Source organism: Rhinolophus sinicus, chromosome 3, assembly GCF_057876585.1.
Source record: "Rhinolophus sinicus isolate RSI-liver-muscle chromosome 3, RSI-T2T, whole genome shotgun sequence".
NCBI lineage: Eukaryota > Metazoa > Chordata > Mammalia > Chiroptera > Rhinolophidae > Rhinolophus > Rhinolophus sinicus.
Genome location: NC_142503.1, coordinates 30,505,618 through 30,518,167, shown reverse-complemented (window position 1 = coordinate 30,518,167; position 12,550 = coordinate 30,505,618).

Sequence of the window (12,550 nt, the reverse complement as noted above, 5' to 3'; positions counted from 1 at the left end):
CATAGACTCCAGAGAGCAAGACTAAAGTCTTGGCACAGGTGTTTTTGAACTGGAATAGGGCTAAGTAGAGATGGAGAGAGGATATAGTTTTGAGGAAGAAATTTGATAGGCAGTAATCCAGTAAGGGTCTTGGAATTCTGCAGGCTCTCATCTTTGCCCTGCACATCACCACTGGCAGGAATGAATGAGAGGCTTTAGATTTTCTCTTGTTCCTGGCAAGAAATTCTCCCTCTTCTTTCCCCTTCCCAGCACCCGCAGACTTACAGTCATTATTTGTGTTTACACCATCAATAAAAATCTCATCACATCCTTTGTCCCCATTTTCATCACTTATCATGAGAAGCCCAAGGACTCCTAGGTCATTCTTCATCCCTAGATTCTAATCTCCATCAGCTTTTAGAGCAGCCAGACACTCCTCTTCCTACTGGCTCCCCCATACACTTTCCCCAAATTAATTGTTCCTTAAAGCGTTTCTAACATACTGTACATTTTACTTACTCATGTGATAGTCCTGCTCCCTAACCACTCCCCCACCCCCACCCCCCACCAATGCACACACTAGAATATAATGTCTATGATGGTATCAATTTTTATCCATTTGCTTGTGGCTAGTTCCCCAGTGTTTAAAAGAGTATCTGGCACAATAAACATTTGTTGAGCAAGTAAATTTAAAAGTAAAAGTAATAACAGGGCTTATCTATCAATTATACTTGGAGGGACAAGGGAAAGAGAGCAGTTGAGACTGATTTTAGGTTTTTGGCATACATGATCTGATATCATAAAATAATTATAAATATTTGCTAAAATCAGAGGTAGTTTCCTTCTATATGCTGTACTAATATGAGTGTTTGTTCGTTTGTTTTTAATTTTGGTCACAAAGCTTTTCCATGGCATTTTGCAAGCAGTGAAATGTATTCGTTGCAACCAGTGAAAATTATTTTCAGGTAAAGCTTCACAGAGATTTAGGCATGGCTATTTTCAGTAAAATTGTCAACAGAAACAATTTTCTAATCTCATTTCCCAAGAATGTGGAAAATCATTAATTGTATGTTACATATCAAGGGGCTTCAGTGTATGGAGATAAGTGCTGTCCTGGAACATCACATCGGGGAAATAAAGAAAACGAAGACAGAAAAGAGGTTTGAAGTTCAGAGGAGAAAGGTGAAGAGATCATTTTCTTTTTTTGGACTCTTTACGTATATTTCATACGACGCCTCAAAAGGAGAGGGTCATTTCTGTGGAGTAGGTTCTGAAAGCCTCATTGTACAAAAAGAAGAACATGGACATCGTGTTTAGATTGCCAGCCCTCCTATGCTTTGCCGGCATTTACAAAATTCTACTAAATTTGGCTTGGAAGCAACACACATACTACAAGGAAGCTGTTGTTTTGTGAGTATTTAGGGAAGGCGGAGAGAAAGCAAGAATGCATTATGGGGGTGCAGATAAAGAGCAGAGTTCTTAGTGTGCAGCCAGGACTCAGAAAGATCCCAAGATTCAGAAAAGGAGTGGGAGAAATACAGCAACACACAAGATAACCTCAGTTAAACAAAATGTAAAGACTAAGAGTTTCAACTACATGTTCCATGCTCAAGTATTTAAAAATAATGATTTCGTATTAGTATACATACCTCTTATTCAGTGGCATGAGTGGATTTATTCACAGCCTAAAATCAAGCAAGGAAAAACAATAAATTCAAAAAGCACTTTTCCACTGAAGAAAACTAGTGGATAAATTACATAGACACACCATTTAGGAGAATGGAATGATGCCATTGAGAAGTCCAGTGAAGACATTGTTGATGCCATTTTTTTGTTACAGCGTAAGTTTAAAAGACTGACCTACTTGGTATTCATTTCTGGCATAGCATGCATAACCTTATTTTATTTTCTAAGTTCTGAACAAATGACTTGGCCAATGAACTTTTGGAACATAAGCATTGCTACATAAGAATTTGACTATATTATGAGCTTGGGTTGAAGTCATTAAATATCTGTGTACACCTGGAAACCAGTTATTGCACTGTACCGACCCAATTCTGTTCTCGCAGAAGTAGAAAATGTTTCAATTCTGTGTCTGTCACTTTGTGGGATTTGTGACAATTAAATAGACCCTGAATTTTGTCTCTAACATCTGATGATTGAAGATTAAACAAGATAACATATAAAAGCTCAGTGGCTGGGATATGGGGGGGTTTTCCATAATGATAGTTGTTTTTGCCTTTAGCCTGTTAATTGGGAGGCAAAGGATTAGTGTGGATAAAAAGGAGAATAGAAAGAGAAAGGAAAAGTAGAAGAATGGAAAAACAAAAAATAAGTATTGTAGTGTTATGATAATACTTTATGTGAAGACATCATTCAATTTCATCATAAAACAACCACATAATTCAAATATTTGAGTGATGTAATAGGTCATGAGATGAAAAAATCATGTACTAGATGCAATGTGTCAGTTAAGTGCCATTGTGTTTCAGAGAGGACTAAGTTTATAACATTTCAATGTGGATAAAACTCCACATGTGGAAATAATCTTGTATTTTTATTACTTTGTGGGAAAAGAAGATGCTTTATTTATAACTAGAGTGTTACAAGAAATGAATCAATTGCACTGTTGATATTTAAATGAAAATACTCTTAAAAGTAAGAAACAGGGTAGGAGTTTGTTTTCAACTATATTTTGCTATCAAAGTTTACATCAATGCTATCTTACATTTTTCAGGATGGCTTATATCTGCAAAATTCCAACTGTTTTATTATCTATCCATAATTAAATATGCGCCATGACTTATGGATCAAGTATTCCCAAAAATGTACAAATGAAGTTTATTTCCCTTTGTATTGATCATTTACTAAAATAATTAAATTACACATTCAGCACTTGGCTTTCAGGATAAGTTTGGTAGGTGAGATGAAGGTTTTTAAAAAATACTTAAGCTATAAATAATTTCTGATATTATAGTTTTTTTCTTTTAGTAAAAAAAAAATTCCCTGAAAAGATTATAAATCTACTGTAAGGCCTTCAAGGTATATGAGAAATATATCCCACAGAATAGCAATTTGGCATAGATTATCCTACAGAAGAAATATTGGAAATGTAAGCAATAATTTGATAATCTGAATTTTGTTACTTTGCTAAGTGGCTCTAAGGATATAGCAGATTTAATCTCAGTATCTTCCGCTGGCTTGTAATTTATTAAACATGTTGCCTAGTCAACACATAATTAAAAACTTTAGCTTCCTTTACTAGGTCAGACAGGTTTGTAGTAATATATGCAGTGTGCATAGTGTGTTCAATAAAATTTATGTTTTTACATTTTGCTCAGGATTTCCATTTACTGGGATGTAGTTGCCAGGCATGAGAAAGATTGGATTGTTGTTGTTACTCATATCTCCCCAGCATTTTCATTGTCTGGAACCTCTAGTTATCCCAAGTCTGGAATTTATTAAATGCAAAGGGAATGAGTAGAATGCTTTGCAATTTTAGAGACAGCAATTCTTTGAGACATGCCAGAAACAACAGATAGCACGGCAAAGGAAGGCTTCAACAGTCGAAGGAAGCTCTGGGGAAAGTCTAATAAATACAGAATTATGATTTGAAATAACCCATTTCCTTTGTGATTGTCATAGGAAGCTCAAAGCATCTAAAATATTATTATTATTATTTTAATGAATGGCAGGTGAGAAATAGAAATGATTAGTTTTTTGTGATATAGGAGTAGTGTCCTGTGGTAAAAGTAGAAGTATACACCATAAAGTAGCTTGATTTCTAAAGAACAGAAATGAACCCAATACTATAAGAGTGTCCAAATGAGCTTTGTAAAAAGTCCTCTTTCCTTTTCATATGTACCTCATTATTTCCCCTATGAAGTAATGACAAACTTATTGGAGATGGTCAGAGGACAAGAGAGCAGGTAAAAGCAGACACTTTCATTCTGCAGTCAACATTTCATCTAGAAGAGAAAGGACAAATGCGTGTTATATTGTTTGATACCTATAACCAAATATTCCTAGTGTGTTATTAAAAAAAAAATGGTATTTGAAGCCTCATCTGGGTTCAGTGAAGAATAATGTCATGATCCAAAAACATGGGTGAAAGGAGTGACTTCTATTTTATGTTTGTTTGTTTAAGTGTTTGTCACTCCTGACCCAGAACATTGCTAATACTTAATGAATGTTAAAAATATCATGGGACAATCAGAATTTATTTTTAAGAGCTTTCTACTTTATCCAAATACAGGGCTTGGAAAAAAATCAGTTTTTAGAGTTTCTTGTTATATTGCTAACTACTGAGTCTCATGTGATCTAAAGATTGTGATTTTGGTGATGCGAGAGAATGGTGAAATGAGAAAACCAAGAGTGTATTGAGAAAGAAAAAAAAAAGATCTATTCTACTTTTCTCTGGAATTTTCCTCCCTTTCCTCTCTTCTGTCCCCTACCCTCCTCACCTTCTTTGATCCCTCTTCCTTTCTGAATGCTATTATTTTAAAATGTTCTAATCTTTGAAGCAGCTAAATTTGAGTTGATGTATGCAATATGTCAGTTCCAAGTTTATCAGCAAATACTCAGCAGGAAGCCACCCCTCAGAAGGGCACTTCAGGTTGCTGGCAGCCACTATGCTTTGGAAAGCTGCCTTCCTTTTTTCTTGGTTAAATGGTGCCACTTGAAAAGACAAATGCCACTATCATTCCTGTTGAGTTGGGACACCTGTCGTCATCTGGCACACCATGATTTCATGAAAGCATAAATCAGCCTCACAAGATAAATATCTAAGTCAGCTGTTCCTACTTTTGTATCAAATCTAATGAAACAAATGCTTGCCACACATTGTTTCATTTTAAAATAAATAAACAAATACCAAGAAACAGACTTGGAAGATATGGCACTTGGAATGAGACTAGATCATTTTAATCAGATGGCCTTCAGTCAGCTATGTAACATCCAGAAAATCAATTCGGCTAAAAGTAGCATAAAACATGGTCAACATGTTAAATGTTGAAGGATTCAAATTAGTACTATGAGAAGATATTAGGGTGGATGACTGTCAAAAAATCATAGATGTATCCAATATTACACGTATACTAAGGTAATATCTCCAACTGGTGTTGTTCATGATTCAGGATACAAAGGAATGTTGAAAATGCTTCTGTGTAACAAAGATTATGTCAGAACACCAACTGCAACAGATTACTTTGGAGATATGATGGCTTCTTTAAATTGGACCTAGAAAACAATATTCAGTATACTAACAGCAGCTTACCATCTGCTAGGGGCTATAATGATCTACTCCAGCAGGGAGACCACAAGTGAAACAGCAGCTGGAATTAGAAACACCACACCTGGTTAAGCTGACAGTAACTACCTGATGTTCTCTAAGAACGATTCTTTTTCTGCCCTGGACAAACTAGAGACAAAAATTGGGATATTCTAGGAATCGACAACCCTGAACGTTTCAAATCTTAATAGTGGCACCATTTCTTATGACTCGACAAAGACTAATAGCACTTTTCTGATTAATTTTTTTGATTGGGAGAAGGAATTCTAGGGTCTAGTCTTGACCCTTCCTACCAGAATAGCTTATTCTTCTAGGTCAGGCGTCTACTGAGTCCCTCTGGTCTGTTGTCCAGGAGACCTGGTTCTAGCCAACCATGTGGTCACAATACAAACTGAATGGATACTTTTAACAGAGAAAAGGGCTACTGAGAAATTGAAAATTAAAATTACTGACTTTTTCGAGTATTTACTCATTAATTGACAAATTCATGTTATATTGCTGGACTTACAGTTCTTTTTAGAAACCTTTCTCAAAAATACAATTATTTATAAAAAATTAAAAACAACATATCTGTATATCTGTATACATTCTTATGTTGATTATATTACTCTTCAAAATAAATTAAGTAGGATAATAATTATTTTGGGAGGGTTTTACCAATTCGATGTGTAAATATTTCTGCCTAAATATTTTCAACCGTATCAGGGTACCATTTTAAATTAATATAGTACCAGCTAAAACTCTTCCGTGTTGTCTTGCTTTATGACTTATCCTTTGTGATTTTTGATGTTCTTACTATTTTGCCAAATTGTAGGTGATACAGCATTACAGAACCTCTCAATTTCATTTCATTTGTTCTCAACATCACATTCATAAAAAAAATGTTGGCATGTTATTATTACTTTGACTTCACCCAGTACAGCATGGTGGTTCTGTGCACCTTGCAGGTTGCAGCGTGGGCCGTGGTGCAGTGACCACGACACCAAGAGGCTGTTAGCAGCAGCATTGTTGCCTGTTTCTTCCACTTACTGGGAGCTTGAATATGTAAGGTGGGTATAGCCTCTCAGGTCCAAGCAAATGTGTTTCATCAGTGGATGCCTTCATGCCATTCTTGCAAGGGAGGTGTGAGATGCATCATCTGTGAAAACATGCTGGGGGGAAAGATGTACATCATCTCTGGTCATCTGGCAGATTTCACCATGCCTCAGAATAAGAACTCATTTTACTGTGCAACATGTTTCCCATCCTACTAGATAAGGCAGATGTACAAAACACTCACTAATTTATTTTGCTGCAAATATTAATAATATGTTCCATACTTTATTGAAAAACAAAAATTTAAGAGAGTCTGAGTCTAGAAGCACACTGGGGCAATAAGTGTGAACCATTGTCTTGGGCTAACAGGGTCTTCGGGCAAAAGATAGAAACTGGCTAAATAATCATGGTCATGCTTCCACTGGGCCTACTGTTACATGGGCTTGTTTTAAATCTCCATTTACCACCTTCATTCTTAGAGGCAGATCCATGTTTAATGGGACTCTTATTCAATAAGAAGGGACTTCTTTAAGAAAAAGAAGATAAAAATACCTTATGTTTGCAAATTAAAAAAAAGAAGAAGAAAGAAAAATAGTGACACACTGCTGGGATCCTCCTGGGCTGGGCAAGGTAAGGGTCTGAATTTTGTCAAGATCATAGTCCGTCTACCTGTGATCCCTTTACGACCATGAACGTCATGTTGACCAGTTGACCATAGGAGTTATCAGAATCCCCAAGAACTGGGTTTGTTTGGAAATGGTAGACACAAGTAAAGAAACGGGGTCAGTGAAGACAAACTAGAGAATTAAGAGAAGAGCCATTTTGTGAGTGAGCTAGCTGAAAATCCCAGGGATCAAACCCCAAACTATCTGTTAGCTCCTATGGCTTGACTCTGTCTGGGAATTGCTTGTGAAGCCTAGACTCTCTGTTGTGTTGGCTTAAATCAGTTCTCTGTTCATCAGATCTGTAGCTGCTGTTATAACTAAGATTCATGCATACTGAAATTGTGAAAAGGACTGAAGTTCCCTCCTGTGACGCGAGGACTCTGACCTCTGAGGAAGGTGTCCTCGTCAACCAGTGCTGGTATCCCTGAGAGAACATGTTGGAAAGGCCATGGGATATAGAGAAGCTGGAAACTAGCACACACTCTGCTACTAGAAACACTGTCAATGCCATGGTGAATAGCCATTGTTGTGTGATGGTGACAGAAGTAAGAAAAAAATAGGAAAAGCATGTTCCTTTTCCTCTTTCCAGGCCCTTTCAGAAGGGCCTAACAGTAACTCAGCTTGCAAAATAGAACAGTGGTTTGTAGATTCCCAGCTCCAACTATAGAAGGGCCAGCTTATAGCTCAGAGACAGTGGCTTAATATTGAGTGCACTGTCAGTAGCAGACATACTATTTCATTGTTCTGGAATCAGTGATCCCTTCCACATATCTTCTTTAATGCTAACCTTATAATAGGAAATCTACAGATGAGTGAAGAATATGGGTCGAGCCTCTGCCTTTATGGAGTTTATATGAGTATTGTAGTGGGGAAAGACCAAAATTAGCAATTTTAACAAATAAAAAGAACATTACAGACAGTGATAGGTGCTCTGAAAACAATTAAAGAGAGATTCCTTATGTTATTTATGTTATTTCATAGCAATTATTACCTGGTTCTCTAGAATCTTGCTTTCAATGGGTAATCAGCTCTGAGTGGCCACAGGTAAGCACTTCATTAGTTGTTTTGCCACTACACCTGGTCCTGTGAGTGTCTCGATCCCAACATCTGCCTGATGGTCTATGTCTTAGTCTGCCCAGGCTGCTATAACAAAATACAAACTTGGTGGTTTATAAACAACAGATATTTCTTTTTCATAGTTGGAAGCTAGGAGTCCAAGGTGAGGTGCTCCGGTTCTGGTGAAGGCCCTCTTCTAGGTTGCAGACTGCTGACTTCTCAATGTTTTGGAACGAATTCCTCACATGGTGGAAGTGCTAGGGAATTCCACTAGGCCTCGCTTATAAAACATGAATCCCATTTATGGGCTTCACTTGCATGAGCTATTCGCCTCTCAAAGGCCACTGCCTAACCAAAATGATTACCTTAGGGGGTAGGGTTTCAACATACGAATTTTGGGGAGTGCAAACATATAAGCCACAGTAGTTGATATGTTCACCCCACTTCTAGCACCACCCATTTCTGGCACCAGTATCTGTATCAAGATATTTGGTTACAAGCATTAAAAATTAACTTTAGCAAAAAGAAAACCCACAAGATTGAAAGGAAAACTGAAGAAATCAGCTTGGAGAGTACAGCAGCCAAGTATATCCAGGATATTTTGAGGCAGGAAGCGCTTAATAGTCTCATTCATGTGCCGTTGCTGGAATACGTAAGCAAAATCACATGTAATTTTTTCTGTCCTCATGGCACTCTGCTCAGGATTCAAAATCCAAGGAGAGAAAGAGCTCAGATCATGTGTTTCTCCCTTGTTTCTCCTGGAATGGTGAGAAAAGAAACTTGTTTCTTAGAAGCCCAGATTTCTCAGGGGAGGACTGAGAAGCTTAATGCACTGTGCCACCAAGACACCTCAGACCTCATCATCGAAGGCTGTTAGATATGCAAAATGGACGGCAATAAGTAAACAAACAAACAAAAACACACACAAAAACACTCAAGTCAACTTTACCATTTAATTGTTGTCTCCTGTTAATCCAAATAAACTAGAACTGACTTAATGTTACTTACTTGGTTTTAAATTCGTATATACGCACTTGAAAGAGTTATTACTATCTTCCTAATTAAGTAAAATATTTAAATGCTGAATTGCTATGCAGTTTTGTCATCTTGGATTTTTCTTACACACCTATACTTATTAACATTTGATAGAACATTCATATGTTCAATGATGTGAACAGTAACAAATTTTGCAGACCTTCACACAGAGAATCGTTTTCATGATAGGCCTGATTTTGAGAGAAGGGAAAGCCACTAAGGCCACTCAAATTTCCACATTATTTATCAGCTAGTGAGTAAATTTGAGGTTGTCCTTAGGAATAATTCAAATTTTCTTTGTTCTTTTCCACTTCCCTTCTGAGCACATTTTTTCTGGGAGTCCCCAGGGGTTGTTGCCTTTGTGCTCACAAATAAAAGTCCATTCTTTACCTGTGGCTGTTTTAGTGGTTTAGATTTATGGTGTGTGGTTTCTTTCCTTAAATGTGTTTCCTGAGGAACTTCTCAGTCTTCACACAAGTGGGCTTTGGATGGCTTGTTGACCAGTTTTCCAGTCACTGTTTACTAACACTCCCAATTTGTTAGCCCATCCAAAGTCAACCTACCCCCACAGAAAAACAAAACTTTTTTTTTTTTTTCATTAATTCATGACCCATAGTTCCAATTATTTCAGCTGAACTCTAGGACCAGTACTCTAGTTGCCTAAAGTTACTTATGGCTCTGGTAATCTGTGAATCTGTGAGTTTCTGAATCTTTAGATTGCCTTGGGAGCGCTAATTCACCTTATCGCCAAGCTTTGATGTTTCCGAGCAGTTCAGTCAAGTAAGGGGCCTAACTCAGTAACTTCTGTACCATTTAACCATCTCTAAGGCTGTTGATGAATAAGGGCCTTTTAATCATTTATTATGAGCTAAAGACCAAAATATAATCAACTATTAATCTCATCAACTTCATCAATCAATTAATTCTATCAATACAATCTATTAATTCAATCTACATGCATGCCATAATAAATGGTCACTTTTATTTTTACTGAAAAGTTACATTTTTCAAGATAGTGTTCCTAACAGGACTTTTCTTACCCAAATTCTAGCTAGTGTCCATGTAATAATATACCAATATATCTTCTCCTTTTTTCTAGGAAAAAATAGTGTAAAATCTAAAATTTAGGGTAATTTCTCTCTTGTGTTAAGTCACTTAAAGCATTTTCAATTTTAATATTGACTCCATAACTTACACAATTGGGCATGAAATGACCCTGGTTCAATAACACAACCTTTCAGTAGAAAATATAGATGAAGACAGAACATTTCCTTAAGCCCTTAGTTGCTTGTATTAAGAATAAGAATTGAAATAATTATATAATTACTGATACATCATTAGTTATCTTTTGTTGTAAAAGTCTTACCTTGAAGGAGGATATATGCCTATTATTTCATTTAATCCAAAACAATTTATTAGATAAGCCTAGGTGCCAGTCGTTGTTCTAAATGCTGGAGACACAGCAGTGAGTAAAGCCTTATGGACTTACATTCTAGTGGGGGAGACAGTCAACAAATAAAGAAGTAACATATTGAGTATGTCACTTGGTGTCAAAAACACAGGAGAAAAATAAAGCAGGGAAAAGCGGTAGGGAGAAATAGGGATTGCTGTTTATGTAAAATGGTCAGGAAAATCTTTACTGAAAAGATCACCTAAAGCAAACACCTGTTTCAAATGTGAGAGAAACACTGCAGGTAGAAGGAACATTTGCCAGTCCTGAAGTAGAAGTGTGCCTGGTGTGTTTAAAGAAGAGTGAGAAGTTCTGTGTGTCTGGAGCAGGATTGGGGACGGGAGGTAGGCAAGGGGATCAGACAGGTAATAGGGTTTAGGAGGCCACAGTCAAGACTGAGGTTTTTACTGAGAAAGTCATCCCCTGTAAGGATTGGGATTAGAGTGACCTGGCCTGGCTTCTGGTATAAAAGACTCACTCTGGCTGTAGAGTTTGAGTTTTAATTATAAGGAGGCAAAGTAGTGAGAAGAGGTCAAATTCAGAATGCAGAAAAAATAAGAATTGTTGACAGATTAGATGTAATGTGGATATAAAACAGAAATGAAGGATAAAAACATGTTTTTCTTTTATTTGAATAGGTAGAATGTATATTAGATTTATAGTTGATGTTTCACAAAGATTGTTAAAAAAAGAAATGGGTTAAGAAAATTTATAAAAATTAGTGTTGCTAAATAATATTCTTAGAGAACACATATTGAAATATGCATATATATTCAGTTAATATTTTCACATATATGCATAATGAAAACTAAATAATTTTGGTGAAGATTGATAGCAAAAAAAGATAAATAATGAATCTGTGAGTCCTTTGGTGTGGAAAACATTTTTCGACTCTGATAAAGGATTTTATTGGACATGTATTAGGAAGTTTTGCTAGTCAAGATCCCGGCAAGGAAAGGGTGGCACACTCAGAAGATTTAATTGAAGATATTTTAGTGAAAGAAGATATGACAGAAATGTGGTTAGAGTTTTAAAAAGATCCACAAAGATGGTGAAGCAGTCACATAGGAACTAGGCACAGCAGGAAGGTATTACCACTCCTAAAATGGCAAGAGGGAGAAAATTATTACTAAACAGGGCACAAGCTATAGCCATCGAGAAGGCTATAGGAGCAGTGGCCATAGCTGGCACCTAGTCTTATTCAATAAATTGCTTTGGAATAAATGAACCAGGGTGAGGAAGGAAGGAAGTGGGACAAGGGGAATAAAACTTGATTCTTTTTCTTCCCCAGCCCTTTTATTGGTGTTGAGAGTCCAGAGTATATAGGATACCTGTTGATAATTCAGTCTATGGGGCACAGAAAAGGAAAAGAGGGGCAGAGATTGAATCTGGAAGGACAAATCTGGAAGCACAGAATTTAAGGAAATTCTGAACACCAAAACATACGTGAAGGCAGCTCTCTGGAATTCCTGTAGGAGGAACTAGGGTTTGCATGTCTACATTGTTACCATGAAAAACTCAGCTCCAACTGAGTTCTTTTTCACTCTGTGCTGAAGAGCTCAGATTCTGGGAGAATAAATTCTGTGACCCGGTTTGAGTTAAGTACTTGAGCTAGGAGGAAGGAGTAGCAGGGTCCTATGGTTGGAGCCCAGGTGGAGTTAGGAAAGGCCTCAAACTCGAAGAAATGGATTATAGACAAAAAAAATCAATGTAAGTCTTCTTCCTGCAATTTAAAAAGATTTATATACAATATTTTGCTTTTAACAAAAAGTAAAGGTAAATTTCTCCAAATGGACACCAAATAGTTCAGAATATACAAGTGTTGTTTAATTCATTTCTCAATTACAGTGAGGTCAAATCTTTGTGCTTTTGTGGGATTCTATATCTTATTTTTTTCTAGTTAAAACTTTATCCCAATTCCATGTGATTTATTTTAAAATTAAATCCTTTTGTTTTCAAAAATCTTAAGAAGAGGGGATGTGAATGGATCAGTGTAAAGCGATTATCACTGTTGAGGTGGAATGTGGGGGTAACAAAACA